The sequence below is a fragment of the Mustela nigripes genome, chromosome 10 (genome assembly GCF_022355385.1).
Source record: "Mustela nigripes isolate SB6536 chromosome 10, MUSNIG.SB6536, whole genome shotgun sequence".
NCBI classification, from domain to species: Eukaryota; Metazoa; Chordata; class Mammalia; order Carnivora; family Mustelidae; genus Mustela; species Mustela nigripes.
The window spans coordinates 40,758,498-40,778,199 of NC_081566.1; the positions used below are offsets into that span (position 1 = coordinate 40,758,498).

Consider the following 19,702-nt stretch of genomic DNA (forward strand, 5'->3'; position numbering starts at 1 on the left):
ATCATTGTTCTGTGCTTTTCTGGGGGATTTTCTACCTAGCTGGGAGAAGGGGCTGGGGTTCCATAAACTTCTTGATGGTACCCCTTTCTCCCCGTCACACACACACACACACACACACACACGACTAGCATTCTAGGAGTCCTTGGGGAGGTTTCAGTCCCTACCCTGGCCCCAACCATTGTCAAACAAGCCGGTGGCATTTCACGGATCTCAGCTCTGCCTGTTGCGAGTTATAAATAACCCCCAGCCATCTGTTCTCTGAAACCCCAATACTGAGCCCAAAAGCAGAAGCTTCCTAGATCCCTGTCTCCATCCTTACCCATCTTCTTCTGTTTCTGGCAGGATTTTTATTTTTTCTGCTTTAGAATTTGAAACTCTTCCCAAGCCTGCGTGTGGACTCTCCATCATTGCAGATGTCGAGGAACTCTCTGGGGAATGGTTCTTTTGGAAGGAAATGCCCATTTAAAGAAATTGCACAGAAGCACTGTGCTCCCTCTCTTAACCCACGGCCCGTCAGGGTCAGCAGCTACACGGCGGATGGAATGTGCACAGAAAACCTGCCAGCCTGTGGGGTACGTGCCCCCACCACCCCACAGCAGAGGGGCTCGGGAGCACTAGCTCTCAGAGTCCTCAGAGCTAAGCAAACCCTTAACCTTGTTGGGGTGATAAGGTGAGAGTCCCCGGGCCCTTTCTTTGTTCTCTTTCCTGCTCCTAAAACACATAGGAGTCCTGTGTGCCTCGGCCCCTCTCAGCCTGCAATGATTAGGTATCATATATATGACCCAAATAGAACAACTGGCTGATCTGGTGGCTATGTATTATGGACCGAATGTTCGTACGTCCCCCCAAATTCAGAGGTTGAAGCCCTCACACCCAGTGCAATGGTATTTGGAGATGGAGTCTTTGGGAAATAATTAGGGTTGGATGAGGTCATGAGGGTGGAGCCCTCATAATGGGATTAGTGCCCTTTTAAGAAGACACAGCAGAGAGCTGACAGCAGAGAGCTTGCCCTCTCTCCGTTTGTACCCACTAAGGAAAGGCCGTGGGAGCAGAGCGCGAAGGCGGCTGTTTGCCAGCCAGGAAGGAGGCCCACACCAGACCCTGATCATGGCGGCACTCTGACCTTGGATTCCCAGCCTCCACAACAGTGAGACAATAAATTTCTCTTGCATAAGCCCTCCTGTCTGTGGTATTTTATTATGGCAGCCCGAGCTGACTGAGGTACTCCATAAGCACTCCCTCTTCTCAGGAAGAGCATTTCAGCAGGCCTTCCTGTTTAGGAGATGACATCAGCGACTATGGTCTGCTTCTTAGCTGAACCCTGGGTTGGGGGCAGCCATGTTTCTCCCACCATAAGCCAGTTGCTCAGAAATCCATAAGGAGGGCGCCTGGGTGGCTCAGTGGGTTAGGCTGCTGCCTTCGGCTCAGGTCATGATCTCGGGGTCCTGGGATCGAGTCCCGCATCAGGCTCTCTGCTCAGTGGGAGCCTGCTTCCTCCTCTCTCTCTCTCTGCCTGCCTCTCTGCCTACTCATGATCTCTCTCTGTCAAATAAATAAATAAAATCTTAAAAAAAAAAAAGAAATCCATAAGGATGTGAGATATGTAAAGTGTTAAATGTATCAAATTTTACCAAATAGAAAGTAATATTTATAAGTTCTGATGTTTAACAATAAAAACTCAACAAACCCTCACAGTCCTGCAGTCTATTTGAAGGAACAGGATGTGACAGCATTGCCTCTGAATGGCTCCCTCAACTTATCCGTCCCCTTCCCGCGGAGCTGAAGGAACCCTCATCATTAATTCTGTGCTTATGATTTCCTTGCTTTTCCTCACCGTTTTATCACATTTCTACCCCCAAATGAGATATGACTTGATTTCATATGTTTGTGAATATTTTATTACAGGAATCAAAGGACACATCTTCTCTGGAGACCGGCTTCCTTCATCTGTGGCGCGTTGCATGGCCCTTCACTTTTCCTTTCATTATAGTGCAGGATTCCATTGCGTGAATATACCACAACTTCTCAATTCTATGGCTGATGGAAAGGGATCCCCCCTCCCAGTTTGGGAGTACTGGATAGTATACTGCCACAGGTGTTCTGCGTGGAAGGGCAGCTCTAGGGTACACACAGAGCAGTGACATTATTGCCTCACAGAGTAAAGACATCCTAACTCCGTTAGCTATGTAAAATCTGTTTCCTAAGGTGACTGCACCCATTTACACTTCCACTAACAGTGATACTGTCAAACTTAAAATTTGTTTATTGGGAGGGACTAAAATGGTATCTCTTGGGGCGTCTGGGTGGCTCAGTCAGTTCAGTGTCTGCCTTGGGCTCAGGTCATGATCGTAGAATCCCGGGATTGGCTCCGCTCAGTGGGCAGTCTGCTTACCCCTTCTCCCGCTGCCCTTCCACTCACCCCCCACCCCGTTTGTACTGTCTCTCTCTCTCTCTCTCTCTCAAATAAATAAATAAAATCTTTTAAAAAAAATAAAATGGCATCTCTTGTGGTTAACATTTGCATATCCCTGATGACGAATAAGGTTGAATATTTTTTCAGATATTTACTGGTCATTTATATTTCTTCATTTGTGAAATTCCTGTTCAAGTATTTGCCCATTTTTCTATGAGATTGTTTATCATTTTCTTATTGATTGTAGGAGTTCCTCATATTCTTTTTTTTTTTTTTTTAGGCAAGCTCCATGCCCATCACAGAGCCCAACGTGGGGCTTGAATTCACAATCCCCAAGATTGAGACCTGAGTGGAGTTCAAGAGTCAGACACTGAACCAAAGGAACCACCTAGGTATCCCTCATATTTTTGATGGTAGTCATTTGTCAGAGAGAAGTATGACAGATAACGTCTCCCACTCCGGTTTCCTTTTCAGTCTTAAGATGTCCTTCTGCTTCTTTTCCTTTAAAGTTAAGCATTTTTGTTCCTGCCTAGGAAATCTGTGCCTAGGAGAAGGTCAAGAAGATACCTTTTTCTGTTTTCTCCCAGAAGTGGTTTTTTTTTACCTTTCACATCTGGGTCTCTATGTCTGAACTGAGTTTTGTATACAGTGTGAGGCTGTTGGTGTCCCCAGTGACAAAAGCTGCTGGTGTCCCCACAGAGCAGGCCACCGGGGACCTTGATGGCACTACCATGTGACTGATACAGATAGTCCCTATGCTGCTTCTTTATTCCTGGCCATCTTCAGACATTCAGGTAAGGCAGTGTCCCTAGCAGTCTTTCTTTGTGGGTATTTTCTGTTTTTGCTCTGTGGTATTGCTGCAGGTTCTTAAATGGACGACTGAGCCCTCCGGGGATCATTTTTGTTAGTGGGTAACTGTCTGTTGTTTTTTGTGGGGGAACAAAGCCTGATGTCCCCTACTCTGCCATCTTGCTGATGTTACTCCAAAGTTGTGTTTGCAGTTGATAAATTCTAAATCTGCAATTATTTCTTTTTAGCACTTTAAAGGTTTACTCCATTGTCTCCTGGCTGTCATTGTTTCTGTTGAGGAGTTTGCTAACTGTATGAGGTCTTTTGCAACAATGTGTCTTTATTTTGCCTATTTTTAAGACTTTCTCTTTGTTTTTGTTTCCTCCAATTTTACTATGATGTATTTTTTTTCTTTTTCTTCAGGGGAGGGGTATGGATATTCTTAGTCTATGGATCTATTGTTGTTGTTGTTGTTGTTGTTTTCTTCATTTCTCTTTCTCCCCTCTGTGTGTGTGTGTGTCTGTGTGTGTTTTATTCAAGTATAGTTAACATACAGTGTTATATTAGTTTCAGGTGGACAATATAGTGATTCGACAATTCTATATATTACACTGTTCTCCTCACGGCAAGTGTGCTCTTAATCCCCTTCACCTATTTCACTCATCCCCCCACCCACTTCCTCTACCATTTTGGAATGTTCTAGGATTTGACATACTTATATTTATTTATTTATTTTTAAGATGTTAAAAAATTTATTTGGCTGGGGGAGGGGAGAGAGACAGAGAGAAAGAGCATAAGCTGGGGGGAGGAGCAGAGGGAGAGGGACAAGCAGACCGCTGAGCAGGGAGCCTGATTTGGGGCTCGATCTCAAGACCTCAAGATTATGACCTGAGCCGAAGGCAGATGCTTAATTGATTGAGCCACCCAGGCACCCCAGATTGCTTATATTTAAAGTATCTCTTCAAATACTGCATCTATCCTATCTTTCTTTTCTTCTGGCGCACCAATTACACATATGTCAGGATTTTAACTATATACTATATGTCTTACACATTTTTCTGCCTTTTTGGGAGAGTGATTTTAATTTTCATCTGATTTTTTTCCCATTGATTCATCTTCCAGTTTACCAATCCTTTCTTTTGCTTTGTTTAATTTGCTATTAGACCCATCAAATGAATTATTTGTTGTTCATTATGTTATTCTATTTTTCAGTCCTAGGATCTCTTCAAGAGAAGAGAATCATTCAAGATTCTATTCCTCTGTTGAAATATACTATCTTTTAATGTATTTCCTTGAATACATTAATCATAGTTATTTTAAAGCCTGTAGCTGATAAATAACAAATCTGAATCGCCTATGGGTCTGGGTTTTCTTCTTGGGGATAAGGGTCTTTTTTTTTTTACCTCTTGGCTTTCAATTTCTTGTGTTGCCAATTTTTGATTGATTGCTAGATATTGGTTTTGATAAACTGTACAAGATCTAGATGATGCTAACTTCCTCCAGATAAGGATTTAATTTTCTTCTGGCAGGCATATAGATGATGATCAAATTAACTTGATTCAATTGAGACTTGTCTGTTTCCATGTTACCCTTACTTCGAGGATCTAGTTCTTCCAGTGGCTAAATTGAAAGCCTGGGGCCCTGAACTCTAATTTGTCTCTCCTGAACCATAGCATTGCCAACATTTCTACTTGGTTTCTTGAAGCATTGCCTTACATATGCACAATTTAGGCAAATTATTTGATGGAAAATTGTCTTTAGAATGTTGTGATCAGTTGAGTACATTACCCTTTTCTTTGGATCTTGGCCCTTCATCCAAGATGGCTGCCATGGCTTCATGCCTTTAAGCGTTTTTATCTAGCTTTTAAAGTTCTCAGTGTGAGGGACAATCTGATGCCCGTTACGTTTTTATTTTTTTTTTAAATTTTTATTATTTTTTAAAAAGATTTTATTTATTTGACAGAGCACAAGTAGGCAGAAAGGCAGGCAGAGGGGCGGGGTGGGGCGGGGAGCAGGTTCCCTGGTGAGCAGAGAGCCTGATGCAGGGCTCTGATCCCAGCACCCTGGGATCATGACCTGAGCTGAAGGCAGAGGTTTTAACCCACTGAGCCACCCAGGTGCCCCAGTTATGTTTTTATAAATAAAAGCAAAATTCTTCCCCCACCCAGACTAAAAACTCAATGAGAGCAGGGACCATGTCTCTATTTAATTTACTAAGAAAGAAAACATAATAGATTAAGAGCATGGATTCTATGGCTAAACTGCCTGGGTTCAAATCCCAGCTCTGTTTATCATTCAATAGATTTCTTGTGATAGTTTTTAGTTTCCTTATCTGTAAATGCAATGATTATAATAATAATGTCTTTCTCGTAGGGATGGTTATGAGGAATTAGTAGTTAATAATTGTAAAGCATTAGAAGTGCTTGATATATGTACTGGGTTTTGTGCAACTGTTGTATGAAATAATAATTCCTCTTTTATGTTTTCCAATGAAGTTTTAAATATTTCTTTATAGAAAACTTGCAATCTTCTGTTAGATATATTCCCAGTTACTTTATATTCTGATGTTATTTTGAATGACCATAGTTATAAAATTTGTATTCTCTATCCATTTTTGCTGGGTCATGGAAATAAAATTAAGTGAAATTGATTTTTGTATATTGATTTTTTGGTCAGTAATCTTGCAAAATCCTTCAATTTGTTCTAATTACTTATCTGTGCATTCTTTAGGATTTGTCATACAGATAATCTTAATCATCCGTGGAAAACAACAATTTTGATTATCCCTTATCAATTCTTATAGCTTTCCCCCTCCCTTCCTTTTCTCCTTTCCCACCTTCTGTTTCTTGCTTAGAATTTACAGATCAATGGGTTGATAATGTATATTCTCTTCTTGTTCCTGATATTGTAGGAAATAGTTCCAGGATTTACCATCATGTATAGTGTTCACTGTGAGTTTTTCAAGGCTATCTTTTATCAATTTCCTTCTGTTTCTAGTGTGTTAAGAGTTTTCATCATAAACTCTTAAATCAAATGTTTTTTCAAGTAGCAAGTGAGATGATTTATCTTCTTTAATATGTTAATGTGGTGAATTACATTAATTGGTTTATTTTGAAGAAACTGATAGAACAACTTTTATTCCTAGAATAAAACGTTGGTCAAGATGTAATATATTTATATATGTTGCTGTATCTGGTTTGCTAATATTTTGTTTAGATTTTGCATGCATATTCATGAGAAAAATGGCTTATAAAATTTTGTTTTCAGGGGCACCTGGATGGCTCAGTGGGTTAAGCCTCTGCCTTCGACTCAGGTCATGATCTCAGGGTCCTGGGATCGAGCCCCACATCGGGCTCTCTGCTCAGCGGGAAGCCTGCTTCTCTCTCTCTCTCTGCCTGCCTCTCTGCCTACTTGTGATCTCTCTCTGTCAAATAAATAAATAAAATCTTTAAAAAAAAAAAAGAAAGAAAATTTTGTTTTCATACTTTTTAAAATCTGGATTTGGTATCAAGGTTATGCTAGGTTTATAAAATAAGTTGGGAATTTTTCCTTTTTTTGTATTTCTAGAAAAGTTTTTTTTTGAAATAGGAATTATTTATTTCTTGAATTTTGGAGAAAACTACTGACTCAATTTCCTTATTGATAAGACTATTCAGATTTTTTCCCTTGGGTTAGTTTTGGTAAGTTATATTTTCCTAGAAATTTTTCCATTTTGCCTCGAGTTCCAAAATCTTGCACATAAAATTTATCTTAATATCATCTGTCTTTTAAAAATCCCTGTAGCTTATGTAATTTTGTCCTCCTTTTTATTCTTCATTTTTTTCTGTCTTCTCTTTTTCACATGATCATTTTTGCCAGAATTTTATCAATTTTATTAGGCTTTTGAAAAGCTCACTTTTGACTCTCTCTATTTTCTATTTCATTAGTCCTGGTTCTTATTTTTAATTGTTTTCTTCCTTCTACGTTCTTTGAGTTTAATCTGTTGCCCTTTATTACATTTCTGAAGTTGAATGGTTAACATGTTAATTTTTAATCTTTTTCTTTAAAGGTTTATTTATTTATTTTAGAGAGAGAGAGAATGAGAGAACGGGGGAGAGGCAGATGGGGAGAGAAACTTCAGCAGAGTCTGCACTGAGCATGGAACCTAATGCGGGGCTCCATCTCATGAACCCGAGATCACCACCTGAGCTGAAACCGAGCTGGATGCTTAACTGACTGAGCCACCCTGGTGCCCCGAATTTTTAATCTTTTTATTTTCGAATATAAGCATTTGAGATTATGGTTTACTTCTAAAGTACCAGTTTAATTGCATTTAACAAATTTGACATGTAGTGTTTTTGTTTTTAAGCTTTTGTGAATATTTTAATGTCCATTATAATTTACTCTTTAACCTATGAATTATTACATGTTTTTATAGCTCTTTCATGGATGATATTTTCACTAAGAATAATAATTCTAGGGTGAGAGGTTTTTTTTAGTATATTAATGATAGAACTCTACTGTCTTCTGGCTCTCACTATAGATGAAAAAAGCAGTCAGTATAATTGTCCTTTACTTGAAGGTTATATATCTTTTCTCTCCAACTGCTTTTACTATCTTTTCATTCTTTTGAATTAAAAAAATTGAGGCATTCTGAAAATGTCACTGTGATGTGGTCTAGATGTGGATTACCTTTTATTTATACTGCTTGTGACTAGCTGGGCTTCCCAATTTAGTGGACGGTTATCAGTTATCTATTCTTCAGTCCTAAGAAAATGTCAGCTATTTAATTTCAAATACTAAGTCACTCCTTCTTTCTCTCATGCCTTCCAGGATTCCAACTTAATTTTTCTGTCGAACTTTCCATCTCTTGTGAATCTGACCTGCATTCTGGATAATTTCTTCAGATCTGTCTTACAGTACAATAATTCTCACTTCAGCTTTGTCTAATTTGCTGTTAAACCTGCCACTTCATTTTTAAAACTTTTTTTTTTTAATTGGGAAAATGCAACACAATTCAGAAAAGTGTGAAAAATATAAACACACATCTTAGCCATTAATTCTGATATAAATTCCAAATAATTGCCCTAGAAATAGAACATGATCAAGAGTCCAGAAGCCCCTTGTGTGTCCTTTCATGATTTCTAACTCCTACCTCCACAAGAGGTAACCACCACTCTGACTTCAATGTAATTAATGTCTTTGCTTCTCTTTATAGTTTTAGCAGCTCTGTCCATTTTTGTCTGTTCTCTTTAATAATTTGTATATATTTGGAGTCTTGCTTCTTTAATTCCACATGCTCTTTGAAAGTTAATCCATGTTTGTAGCAATGGTTCATTTACTTTCACTGCTGTGAGGTAGTCTATTATATGACTATATTATGCATTTTCATTCTATTTTGTTGAGTTAGTTCTTCCCCCTTGTTGAGGAGGAACCCCTTTCAACAATGCTGCTATGAACATTGGTATATGTATTTGTATGTATGTACACCACTGTATATGTATGTTGGAGTGCATGTGCAGTTTCCCTAGGCTATATACTAGGAATGAACTTGTTGGGTCACAGATTACGTCTATCTTCAATTTTGCTAGATAATTCAAACCCGGTTGTGCCACTAATTTTTAAATTTCAGTTGTTTTACTTCATTCATTTTGAGATTTTTTTTTTTTTTTGGTTCTTCTCCAAATCTGCTTGACAATATACTCCCTTGCTTTTTAATCATATGTTAAATGTCTTCGAGTCTGCACCTTTACTTATTGAATGTACTATTTTTTTTAAAGATTTTATTCATTCATTTGACAGAGAGAGACCACAAGTAGGCAGAGAGGCAGGTAGAGAGAGAGAGAGAGGGAAGCAGGCTCCCTGTTGAGCAGAGAGCCTGATGTGGGGCTCGATCCCAGGATCCTGGGATCATGACCTGAGCCAAAGGCAGAGACTTTAACCCATTGAGCCACCCAGGCACCCCTGAATGTACTATTTTTGATCATTCCAAAATAAAAACTTTGCAGGTTTGATTCTGCTGTCTCAGGGCTTCTTGACCTTGTATTATGAGCTAGGCAAGTCTTTATTGTGGGAAGCTGTCCTGGGCATTGCAGGATGTTTAACAGCATCCCTGGTCTCTACACGCTAGATCGTGTAACTCACATTTCTTCCTTTCCAGTTGTGACAACCAAAAATACCCCGTGCAGGGCAAAATTACCCAGGACTGTGAACCACTATGCTTTCTATTTTTTTTTTTTTTCTTCTGGGACCTCACTCATGGGGTTTTGTTTCCTTGTGTTTTATGATTTGTTTTTTTTACCATAAGCTCATGTTGCTTAGGACTATGACTGTGGAAATTCTCTAATGCCTGGGTTGAAAGTGTTTTCCTCCCAGACTGTTTCTCATTTCCAACTGCCAAGCACCTGAGGGCACTGGCAGCTCAGGATCCCCCAAAAAGTAAATTCTTAACTATGATTATTTGGGCTACCTAGATAGTGTGAATTTGGGCAGCAACTCTGCTCAATGACTAGCTGATAGTTGTTAATTCTCACGAGAGATGTTTTTTTGCCTTCTATTCAGTGCAAGTAGGTAGAGCATGGCTTAATTTTTAATTTGCCCTTATAATAAGCTGTGCTTTGAGCTCTAGGTTTATAGGTTTATGCTGGGAGTGCAGCCCCCTCATTAAACTCCTCACCTTGGACAAGCCCTCCAGCGCGCTGTGAGTTTGTGAAAGTTGAAGCTCATTGTAAATGCTGACATCAGTGTGAGATTCTCGCTGGCTTCTGCTTTCATGGCTTGAGGCTTCCAAATTCATCTTTCATTCTCTTCCAGTCAATTCATGGATTTTAAAAAGTGGTGTTTTTATTTGTTGGTTTGGTTTGTTTTGCTTTAAGAAAAAGCCCCAAGTCAATACAGCTTTCAACGCATCTTTAAAATACCACAAATAAGTTTGAAAAGTTGTCTGGCATTTTGCTGTTTCTGTAGCTGGACGACCTAGATCTCATTCATGAGCCTGCTCAGAAATATAGATACCATCCCGAAACGTTCTGATATCCTTGTTTTTAACTGTTGTAGCTTGCTGAACCAAAATAGCTGAGTTTGACACAAGTTCAATGTCATTTCCTTCAAGAATTAACTCAGATTTCTGGGCTTGAGATACTGAACAAGCAACACCTGGCCTCATCCAAACCCTGTGGATCTATTTGTCACCCAAGAAATTTCAGATTTTAACCAGGGAACCATTCTCCCGAGTAACGACGTTGATTGTGTTCCGTACATGACTACAGAGAGTGTGGATGGTAGCCAGTTCTTTTCTAGGTCCCACCATTTGGAGGACGAAGCCTCTTCTTTTCTTTCCAGGGAGACTGCGTTCTACAGTGATGTGATTGAAGACTCTTTGCAGGGCTCCTCTGGGGCCCATCAGAGTAACAGCACATCAGAGTGATGTCAACATGTTCTGGAACTTTGGCAGTCTATGGCTGAGAAAGGTCTTCATTCTCGCAGTCGATGAGGCAGAGTCAAAAGAGGTTTTCAGTGGTTTTATCTGGTATTTTTAGTTGCCTTTAGTGAGACGATCAATCAGTAAACTCCTCTGCTATATTTGGGCTCCTCTGAAGCCCACCACTTTAAAAAAATTAATACCAATAGTGAAGACTGCTGAACAAATGTATGGATTTTTAACAGCCACACAAAAGCAGTACAAAACCGAGTTAACATAGTTGATACCTGAGTGCACTCCTGTGCACCTGTCCTAGATGTGGGTCAGCTTGGAGAATATCAGTGAAGTCCATGCGGACAGGTGTTTAATAAAGGGAGCTGTGGAATGTCCTTCGGTCAGGTATGTGTCAGCATAGACCCTGGGTATACATCGCTAGTGACTGTTCTCAGTGTTAATCTCAGTTGTTTTATGGAAAGAAGGAAATGGACCCAAACATCACCTAAAGTTAGGCCACACAACAGATGCATTATTCAGTGCATTCTTAAATTCTAGGAAGAGTAAGTCCTCTTGATGGGCATAGTTGACTTTCAGCGTAGAAGTTCCCTGGAGATGAAGCCCCATTGGTAGGGCTGACGCTCCATGGTTCGGATCCATCCTCAGGTTTATGAAAAGTGGCCAAGAGCACTTAGGGCAGATTGCCAGGGTCAGAGTCCAGGCACCCCCACTTAAAAGGTTTTGCTTCTCAACTTCTCTGGGTCTCTGTTTTACTACCGGGAAATGAGACTAATACTAGAAACTACCCCACAGATTTGTTGTACAATGTGTATGAATAAGTGCACATAAGACACCAAGAATAGTGCTGGGAATATATAAACACTCAGTAGATGTTAACTTTAAAAATCTAAAACAAAAAAACAAAACAAAACAAAACAAAAAACCCCCAAAACCAGAAACTTGGAGCAAAACTCATACTTAGCAAAATCCAAGAATTTCTCCTAAAAGGTGATGTCACACCCATCAGAGAGCGTTGCATTTCTTTACCATTGGTGGTTTCACTGCACTCAGAGTAGTCAAGCAATAAGAAAGGAAAACAGATGCCAGTGGTCAGTCACTTAGTTTGTGGGTCCAGCTAAAGTTCCGTGCGAGCATCTCCTCCATCTAATGCATCAGCAGTGTTTTACTTTCAAGATGGGAGTGTTTACAAGTCTTGTCACATCAGTGAGACGTGAGCCGCCTGACGTCTGATGAGTTAGTTGGGTCCTTCAAAGCCTTTTAATTCTCTGTGGCGGGAAAGCAGTTCAATAAATCATTCTGACAACTTTCCATGATGTCATCACTCAATAGCATCAACATAAACGATGTTTCCATACTCCGCTTTATCTTCTTCCAAATTTCCAATGAACCAGCAAAAGCCCACAAAGAAAGAAAATTCAGTTTTGGTGACTTGCTCTGTGGAGTCATGTAATGAATGTGATTTTTGCCAAGTGCATGGTCCATACTCAAAAAAAAAAAAAAATGATGTCATGCCAACTCCTGCCAATGGGACTAAACTGCTGAGACCCTTCTGCCGCCATCTTTGCTTTTGTCTGTGGGAGCCCTGTCCATCTGCAGTGAGCTCTGTTGCATGCTTATAGCCACACTCTTTTTAACAACCTCTTCTTGGGAGGTTGAGGTCTGGTTTCGTCAGAAGTCTCTGGTGGACTGCCTTTTGGAACCAGGGGGCCAAAGTGTTTCCCTGGTCTCATGGAGAGAGCCGGGCCTGATAAGTGTGGGTCTTGCTTTGAGTTTTTGCTTGTTTTTTTTTTTTTTTTTAAGTTAGCATTTGTTGGGCACTTACTCTGTGCCAGGAGCTATTCTAGGTACTTTCCATTGGATTCATTCAACTGGGAAGGCAATAGGAAGCCTAAGCCACATTTGGTTCTTCTCAGTAGGGTAGGGGCAAAGCAAGAGAGGTCCCAGTCACAACCATCATCTTCCTGCAGACACACCTTTGCCTGGCACTTCCTGAAGGCCCCACTGTCCACCCAGCATCTGAGGCGGGGATCTAGAAGGACCTCCTTTCCTTCCCACATTCCATATGCTCTTGGCCCCTCATGGTCTCTCCCTCACTGGCTTACCTCTATTACAGCACTGTTCACATTGATCTGGAACCATCTATCTCCCTGTCCATCTTCCCGTCTGAGGACAGAGATTGTCTTCCATCTCTGAATGCTTGATGCCATAGCAGACCCTCAAAATATGTTCACTGCATAAACAAATAATACTCTATCATTTCTACATAAGAATTTCTCAGGTTAACCAATCTGTCCCCATCCCATTAACCATCCCAGTTGAGGGTCCTGCTCTTTCCCATCAGAACTCTTCAAGTAACCTCCCAACTGATGGTCCTTCTCTCCACATTGGCTTACCACCCACTTTCCTCATCCTCTCAAGAGGCATTAAACACTGCAGTGCTTCTCTTTGCCCTTGAATAATTCAAGGTCTCATCACGTGTCTCTGTTTCTCCTGAGTTATGTTTGGCCATGCCAAATGGGAGTGTGTGTGTGCTCTGTGTGTGTGTGTGTAGGTTTCAGTGCCTTTGCTCATATGCCTTCTACCTAGGATGCTAGCCCCTTTTCTCTGCCTGCTAATCTCCTGCCCATCCTTTGAGACCCAGTTTGTGAGGGCTTCTTGGACTCTAGAGCTTCCAGCTTCACAAGATTAGATCTCTGGTTGAGCATTTGTTGATTGTCACTGCTTATAGATCAATGTCCCCCTTCCTACCTACTAGACTCTGAGCCCCTTAAGATCCTGAGCTTGGGGGGGTACCTGGGTGGCTCAGATGGTTAAATGCCTGCTTGTGGCTTAGGCCATGATCTTCAGGTCCTGGGATTGAGCCCCATGTCAGGCTCCCAGCTCAGCGATGAGTTTGCTTCTCCCTCTCCCTCTGGTGCTCCCCCTGCTTGTGCTCACTCTCTCTCTTTCTCTTTCTCTGTCTCTGTATCTCTCTCTAGTGAATAAATAAAATCTTACAAAAGAAAAAAAAAAGAAAGCGAGAGATCCTGAGCTTGGTATCCCTATCTCCTTGGTAAGCTTTAAAAAGATAATGGAGGGGAGCTCCTGGGTGGCTCAGTGGGTTAAAGCCTCTCCTTAGGCTCAGGTCACGATCCCAGGGTCCTGAAATCGAGCCCCGCATGGGGCTCTCTGCTCTGTGGGGAGCCTGCTTCCTCCTCTCTCTCTCTCTGACTGCCTCTCTGCCTACTTGTGATCTCTGTCTGTCAAATAAATTAAAAAAAAAAAAAGGGGGGCGCCTGGGTGGCTCAGTGGGTAAAAGCCTCTGCCTTCAGCTCAGGTCATGATCCCAGGGTCCTGGGATCGAGCCCCGCATCGGGCTCTCTGCTCAGCGGGGAGCCTGCTTCCTCCTCTCTCTCTCTCTGCCTGCTTCTCTGCCTACTTGTGATCTCTGTCTGTCAAATAAATAAATAAATAAAATCTTAAAAAAAAAAAGATAATGGAGGAGGAGCAGGAGGGAGGTGTACATCTGTGTACGGTGAAAACTGCTTTCAGCCCAAAGACCCTGGAGGAAGAGCCCGAGTGGACACCGTGGCTGACATGGCTGTGAAGATGGTCCAACTCCCAGAACATGGACTTTGACTCCAGCTTCCCTGCCTCATCTCTCCGTCTATGCCCTCCTCCCTCCCTCTCTCCTTCTCTTTTATTCATTTTCCTTCCCTTCCTTCTTCCTGTTGCTATTTAGCATTAATCCTATATTGCACAAAACAATATTATGGCAATGGTAATGGGAATAAGTGATAATAATAGCGTACCCACAATTCTGCTACCGAAACAAATCTGATTGTTTTCATTTGTCTAGATTCCTTTCCCATCTTTGTATGCCCACATCATTTTCAGAGTTGTAATCATAATGCAGTTTTAATTTTGTAGTCTACTTTTTAACTTAATATCAGAAGCATTTTCCATGCTCCTACATAGTCTTCATAATTATCATTTTAATGGCTGCATAATATTCCGTAGAATAGATATGCCAAGTTTTACTTAACTATTTCCTTTCTGCTGGACAGCTCCAGGTTTTCCCTGTGGCAGAGTGCGGTCATAGCCAGGATCTTTTACTTCTCTTTCTTGTTCCTCCCTGTTCACTCTTCTTCACTTTCTCTCTCTCCATTCTATCTTGTGTCTCCTTCTATCTCCTTGACCATAGCTGTTTTCTAGAACACTAATTTGTCCCCAAGTTGATATGGAGGTCATCTTAGAGGGACCCAGGATTTTGAAAAAAAAAAAAAAAAAAAAAGACTACGAATTGGTATTAAATGCTCCTAAGGTTACTTTTGCTATTTTTGTACCCTTAAAACAGTGTAAATGGTTAACCTTCTTGCCCCCAAGGGGTAGGAACACAGGATGGGCAGGACTATGAGAGAAGGCTCAAGCCTATGACAGGGACTCAGTGTTTGTAAGGGAAGGAAAAGAGAGACGACCTGAATGTCTATTGATAGGGAAATAGCTAAGGAAATCATGATGTGTCTGTGCTCAGAATATTATGTATCATTTAAAGGATTAATAGGGGCAACTGGATAGCTCAGTCAGTTAAGTGTTTGCCTTTGGCTCAGGTCATGATCCCAGGGCCCTGGGATTGAGCTCCACATACCCCACCCTTGCTCAGCTGCTTCTCCCTCTGCCTGCCACTCCCCCTGCTTGTGCTGTCATGTGAGTTCTTTTTCTCTCAATAAATAAATAAAATCTTAAAAAATAAGGATATTGTTGTAGATATGTAGGTACGAGCTTAGGTAGATAAGACTTTTTTTTTTTAAGTGAATTTAGTTGCAGAGTATTTGTAGTTACAACTTACATTAAAAAAAAAAAAACAGCAAAACCCAAACCCACATGATAGTACCTTGTATTTTCTATGGCTACATATTTTCTATGGCTGTTATCAGCCTAGCTGGTACCAGTGATCACCTCTCTGTTTAGGAGAAAAAGTGTGAATTTGGGGTGACCAATGGAAGGGAATCAGAGCCTGGACTACAGTGGTTTCATTTTTTGTTTTAATCAAGGAAACTGCATTCACGTGTTGCTTGTGTAACAAAACATTAATTAAATGAATTAAATGTTGCCCCTGTTGTATCTTTCTGCTTGCATTGTACACTGACCAGCCCAGATTCAGGCGCTGTCTGTGAAGAAACGAAACGTTCATAAGAGAATGCTGCTAAATATACAAATGTTCTTTTGGGAAGAGGGGGCTTGTTGCTTCTCCCCTGCCACCCCACCCCTGCTGGTATGTAGGCTGTTTCAGACGGTACTGGGGGAGCCCGGTGGGGAAGCTCTTCCATCCAGGAGATGACGATGCCACTGATTCAGTCCCTGCCTCTCAGCCAGTGCTCCCCACCCCCATCCCGGCAGGTGGAAGCTGAGGGTTTTGAAGTGTAGTCTCTTGTGCTGAATCCTGGATGGAGGACAACAGATGGGGCCACACAGCCTTGCTGCTCAGACCAAGGGGAACAGGTGGAGGCTCTGCTGGCGATTCATGAGTGGTGCAGGCAGGCGGAGTGCCCAGCTCAAGGCCGGTGACAGCTGGGCAGCACGTGGGCTGGAGAGGGAGCTGGGGCCGGGGGTGCGCTGGGGTGGGTGGGTTCAGCCATGGAGAGGAGGCACGAGAGGGCAGAGGGTAAGGGAGGAAAAGAGGGAGAGTTCCTCTTGCCCACCCCCACCCCCCCGCCCACCAGGGAGATTGGGGCAGGACGGAGGTCAGAGGCCCCAGGCTGACCTGAAGGGCTTCGGGAGCAGCAGGATAAGTGGACATGGTGCGGGAGTCGAGGGTTCCTTTTCTGCCCCTTTGCCTTCCTCCCCCATCCCCAGCTGTCCGCTACCTAGCCCAAAACCCGAGGCATGTGGGCCATTCCAGCAGCTGTGCCAGGCCTTTGGCTGGGTCAGGGCCCAGGCAGGGGAGGGAAGCAGCTGCCACCCCTCCCCTTGCAACCAGGGAGAGGAGCGCAATGAGGTGACAAGGTTGGGAAGTCCTGAACACATGAGAGGACAGTCCATGCTTTTACGCCCAAAACTCCCACCTGCCTACTGCACCCCCCACCCCATCTCTCTTTAGTTAAGTGAAGAATAGGAAAGGTAAGGGAAGGGAACTATGAATATAGTGATAATTATCAGTAACATTTACAGAACACTTACTGTATGCACAGGGCTATTGATTTCATAATTTCTCCCTGTATCCTTCCAACAGCCCACTATGAAAGTATAGTAACTTCCATTTTACAGGTGAGAAAACTGAGGCTTCTTGGCTAAGTAACATTCTCGAAGTCAGACACTAAGAAGGGACAGAAGATTTGATGTCATATTTGTTTGGCACAAGAGACCAAACCCATAACCTTTGAGGAGAAGTGATTGAGCAAAACGCTTACGGAGAGCCAGCACTCCTCCCATTTCCAGAAACAGCAAGAACTGGGATGGGCCTAAATTAGCCTTTTTCATTGTCAGAACGAAGAGTAGTTAGATGAGATAGGGTGGAAGGTAAAGGAAGCTAGAAAATCCTTTTCTCGGGGGTTTTTCTGCAATAGGACAATCTCATCCCTTTGGGCTGGTTTAGGACACCTGGCCTGGAAAAAAGGGAACCAAGCACTTTGGGCGGGGCATCATGAGACAGGCATCTCCCCATTCCCTCTGCGTGGGCAGAATTGCTGGCTTGCCTAGACCCCAGGCCTCTTGGTCTTATTTTAGAGCTTTCTGTCTGAGCAAGACAGAGCCATGGAGCCGGGGGTGGGGGTGGGGGTCGAGTTTTTGGGGTGGGGCTCGGACTGTGTCTCCCTCTGGCCTGGTGCATTCTGCCCGTGGGACATCCCACCTGACGTGACGCCTGGCGCAGCGCACCTGCGAGTTGCCCTAGCCTGAGCCCAGGTACGGCTTCTTGTCCCAGCCTCAGGAATCCCGCACAGAGCCGGGAGAGCGAGAGGAGCGGGAACGGGCGCAGCCCAGGGCAGCTCCTCGCTCCACGCCCAGACTACCGTCCGGCCAGCAGGGGGAGCCCGAGGCCCAGGCAACAGCCGGGAGCGGGGCGGTTTCTTTTGGTCTCGTTGCTATGGGTCAACGGATCCACCCACCACGCTGAGCCTTAGTTTCCTGGTCTGAGAAATGGGAAATACTTCATCAGCAAAGCTGTGGGAGTTAAATGAGTTTTAGACAATAAAGTGTTGCTAGCCTCTCTTCCTATTCTCTTGTACTTTGTTATTCTGGACATTCAGCATTCAGTAAAAGTTTCTTGAGCTCCTCTAGGCGCTAGAAACCCATTTTCAGTCCTGGATGAAGCCTGTCTTAAATTGCGGGTCGCAGACAGTGGTTACAGTGGAAAATCTTGGCAACGGGAGGGCTCCTCTGTGCGTCCCCTGCCCCTGACCAGATAGAGTGGATGGCTCCCATAAAGTGGAGGGCATTCCAGCAAGCTCCTGTTTATTCCTCTGGCCTGGAATTTGGGGCTTTGGGGTGGGCCCCTAGAAGATGCACGGAGCCCAGGCCACAGCCCACCCCTCCGCCCTGACTTTAGGAAAATGCACTTACTGCAAAGAGCTTTTCCACACGACCCAGGGCTCTCTGGTGACAGAGCCTTGGGCTCGGGGCAGAACGGCAAGGCAGACGTGAATGGAATAATCCCTGAGCAGCATTCAGAGATCTGCTTAAAATCAGGGTGAGATGAGCTGAGAGAATGGGCTGAAGCCAGGATCTGTGGCCAAGCCTGAGATTTTTCAAAGGTCTCTTGTCTGTTCTTTTCCCAAGAATGTGGCCCCATTTGGATGCTGCTGTGCGACCACGAGTCAGTGCCTAGTGGTTGGACTCCTGGCTCCCATCCCTGCTGGGCGGAGCTTCCGTCAGCCGATGGATCTCTGTGGAAGCCTGTGTGCGGGCGGGCTTTCCAGCTCTTTCCTTACAAGAAGGCTCAGCTTCTCAGCTTCTTCTGCCCTGCCCTCCCCCACCCCCAGGACACAGTCCCCAAAGCACCTGATGAAGAATTCAGCGTGACAAGGTGACTGTTCACACTGGTTATGCTGCTTTTCAAATTCCAGATATTTTGTTCCCTTGGGGGATGTTTTGCAAAGAACCATGGACCTGAATGGGAGACCTGTTTCAATATCAGCCTTTGGTGGTCTCAGGCCTCCCTTTGAGCCTCTGTGTTTTAACCTGTGAAGGGGGATCATGAGAGCTTCTGCAGCAGGCAGCAGGACGATGCCTTGGATAGATGGGACAAAGGTCCAGGCACGTGGTCTGGCCCCTCTTTCTGTCTGTATCTCCCCAAAACAAGTGAAAACACATGTTCACACAGAAACTCATACAGGAATTTCATAGTGGCATTGTTTATAATAACCTCAACGTGGACACCACCCAGATGTCCACCCGCCGATGAGTGGGTCAACACAGTGTGGTACAGACATGGGCTGGAATATTCCTCAGTCCTCAAAAAGAATGCAGTACTGACACATGTACTACACAGGTGAATGCTGAAGACCTTAGGCCAACTGAAAGGAGCCAGCCACAGAGGACTGCATGTATGGTTCCATTCATACGAAGGCTCCAGAAGAGGAAAACCCACAGAGACTGTGAGCAGATTAGTAATTGCCTGGATCTGTGTAGGAGAGGATAGGGGTTGGGCAACGAATGCTAATGAGTGCAAGGTTTTTTTTTTTTTTTTTTTTTTTTTTTGAGGGTGACGAAAGTGTTCTCAAATGATGGTGATGGCTGCACAATTCTGTAATTATGCTGAAACATCATTGAGTTGTACACTTTAAATGGGGGAAATTTATGATAGGTAAGTTAGGGATCAATAAAACTGCTTTAAAAAATGCAACTGGGTGTCCTGAATTTAATCTAGAAACTCTTCTTCTGCCCCTCCTTCTCTCTTTTCTCCAATCTTCCTGGCCCTCTTCTCGTTCTCAGAACATACAGAAGGTTAACAGGTATACTTCTCTTTCTTGAGGGGCAGGGGAACAGTTGGATGTGCAGGAAGGACTAGGCAAGCATCAGGGAATCTGGAATCTACCCTGCCTGACCTACAACAGAAGCCACAGGAGCACCCCTGCCTCGATTTCCCCTTCTGCTCAGTGTGAGGACAG

General features: G+C 43.2%; 1 pseudogene; it reads right to left on the reverse strand.

Annotated features, from left to right (window-relative positions):
• Nucleotides 1-10,163: 10,163 nt before the first annotated feature.
• Nucleotides 10,164-11,954, reverse strand: LOC132025996 (large ribosomal subunit protein uL6-like; annotated as a pseudogene).
• Between the last annotated feature and the right edge of the window lie 7,748 nt (nucleotides 11,955-19,702).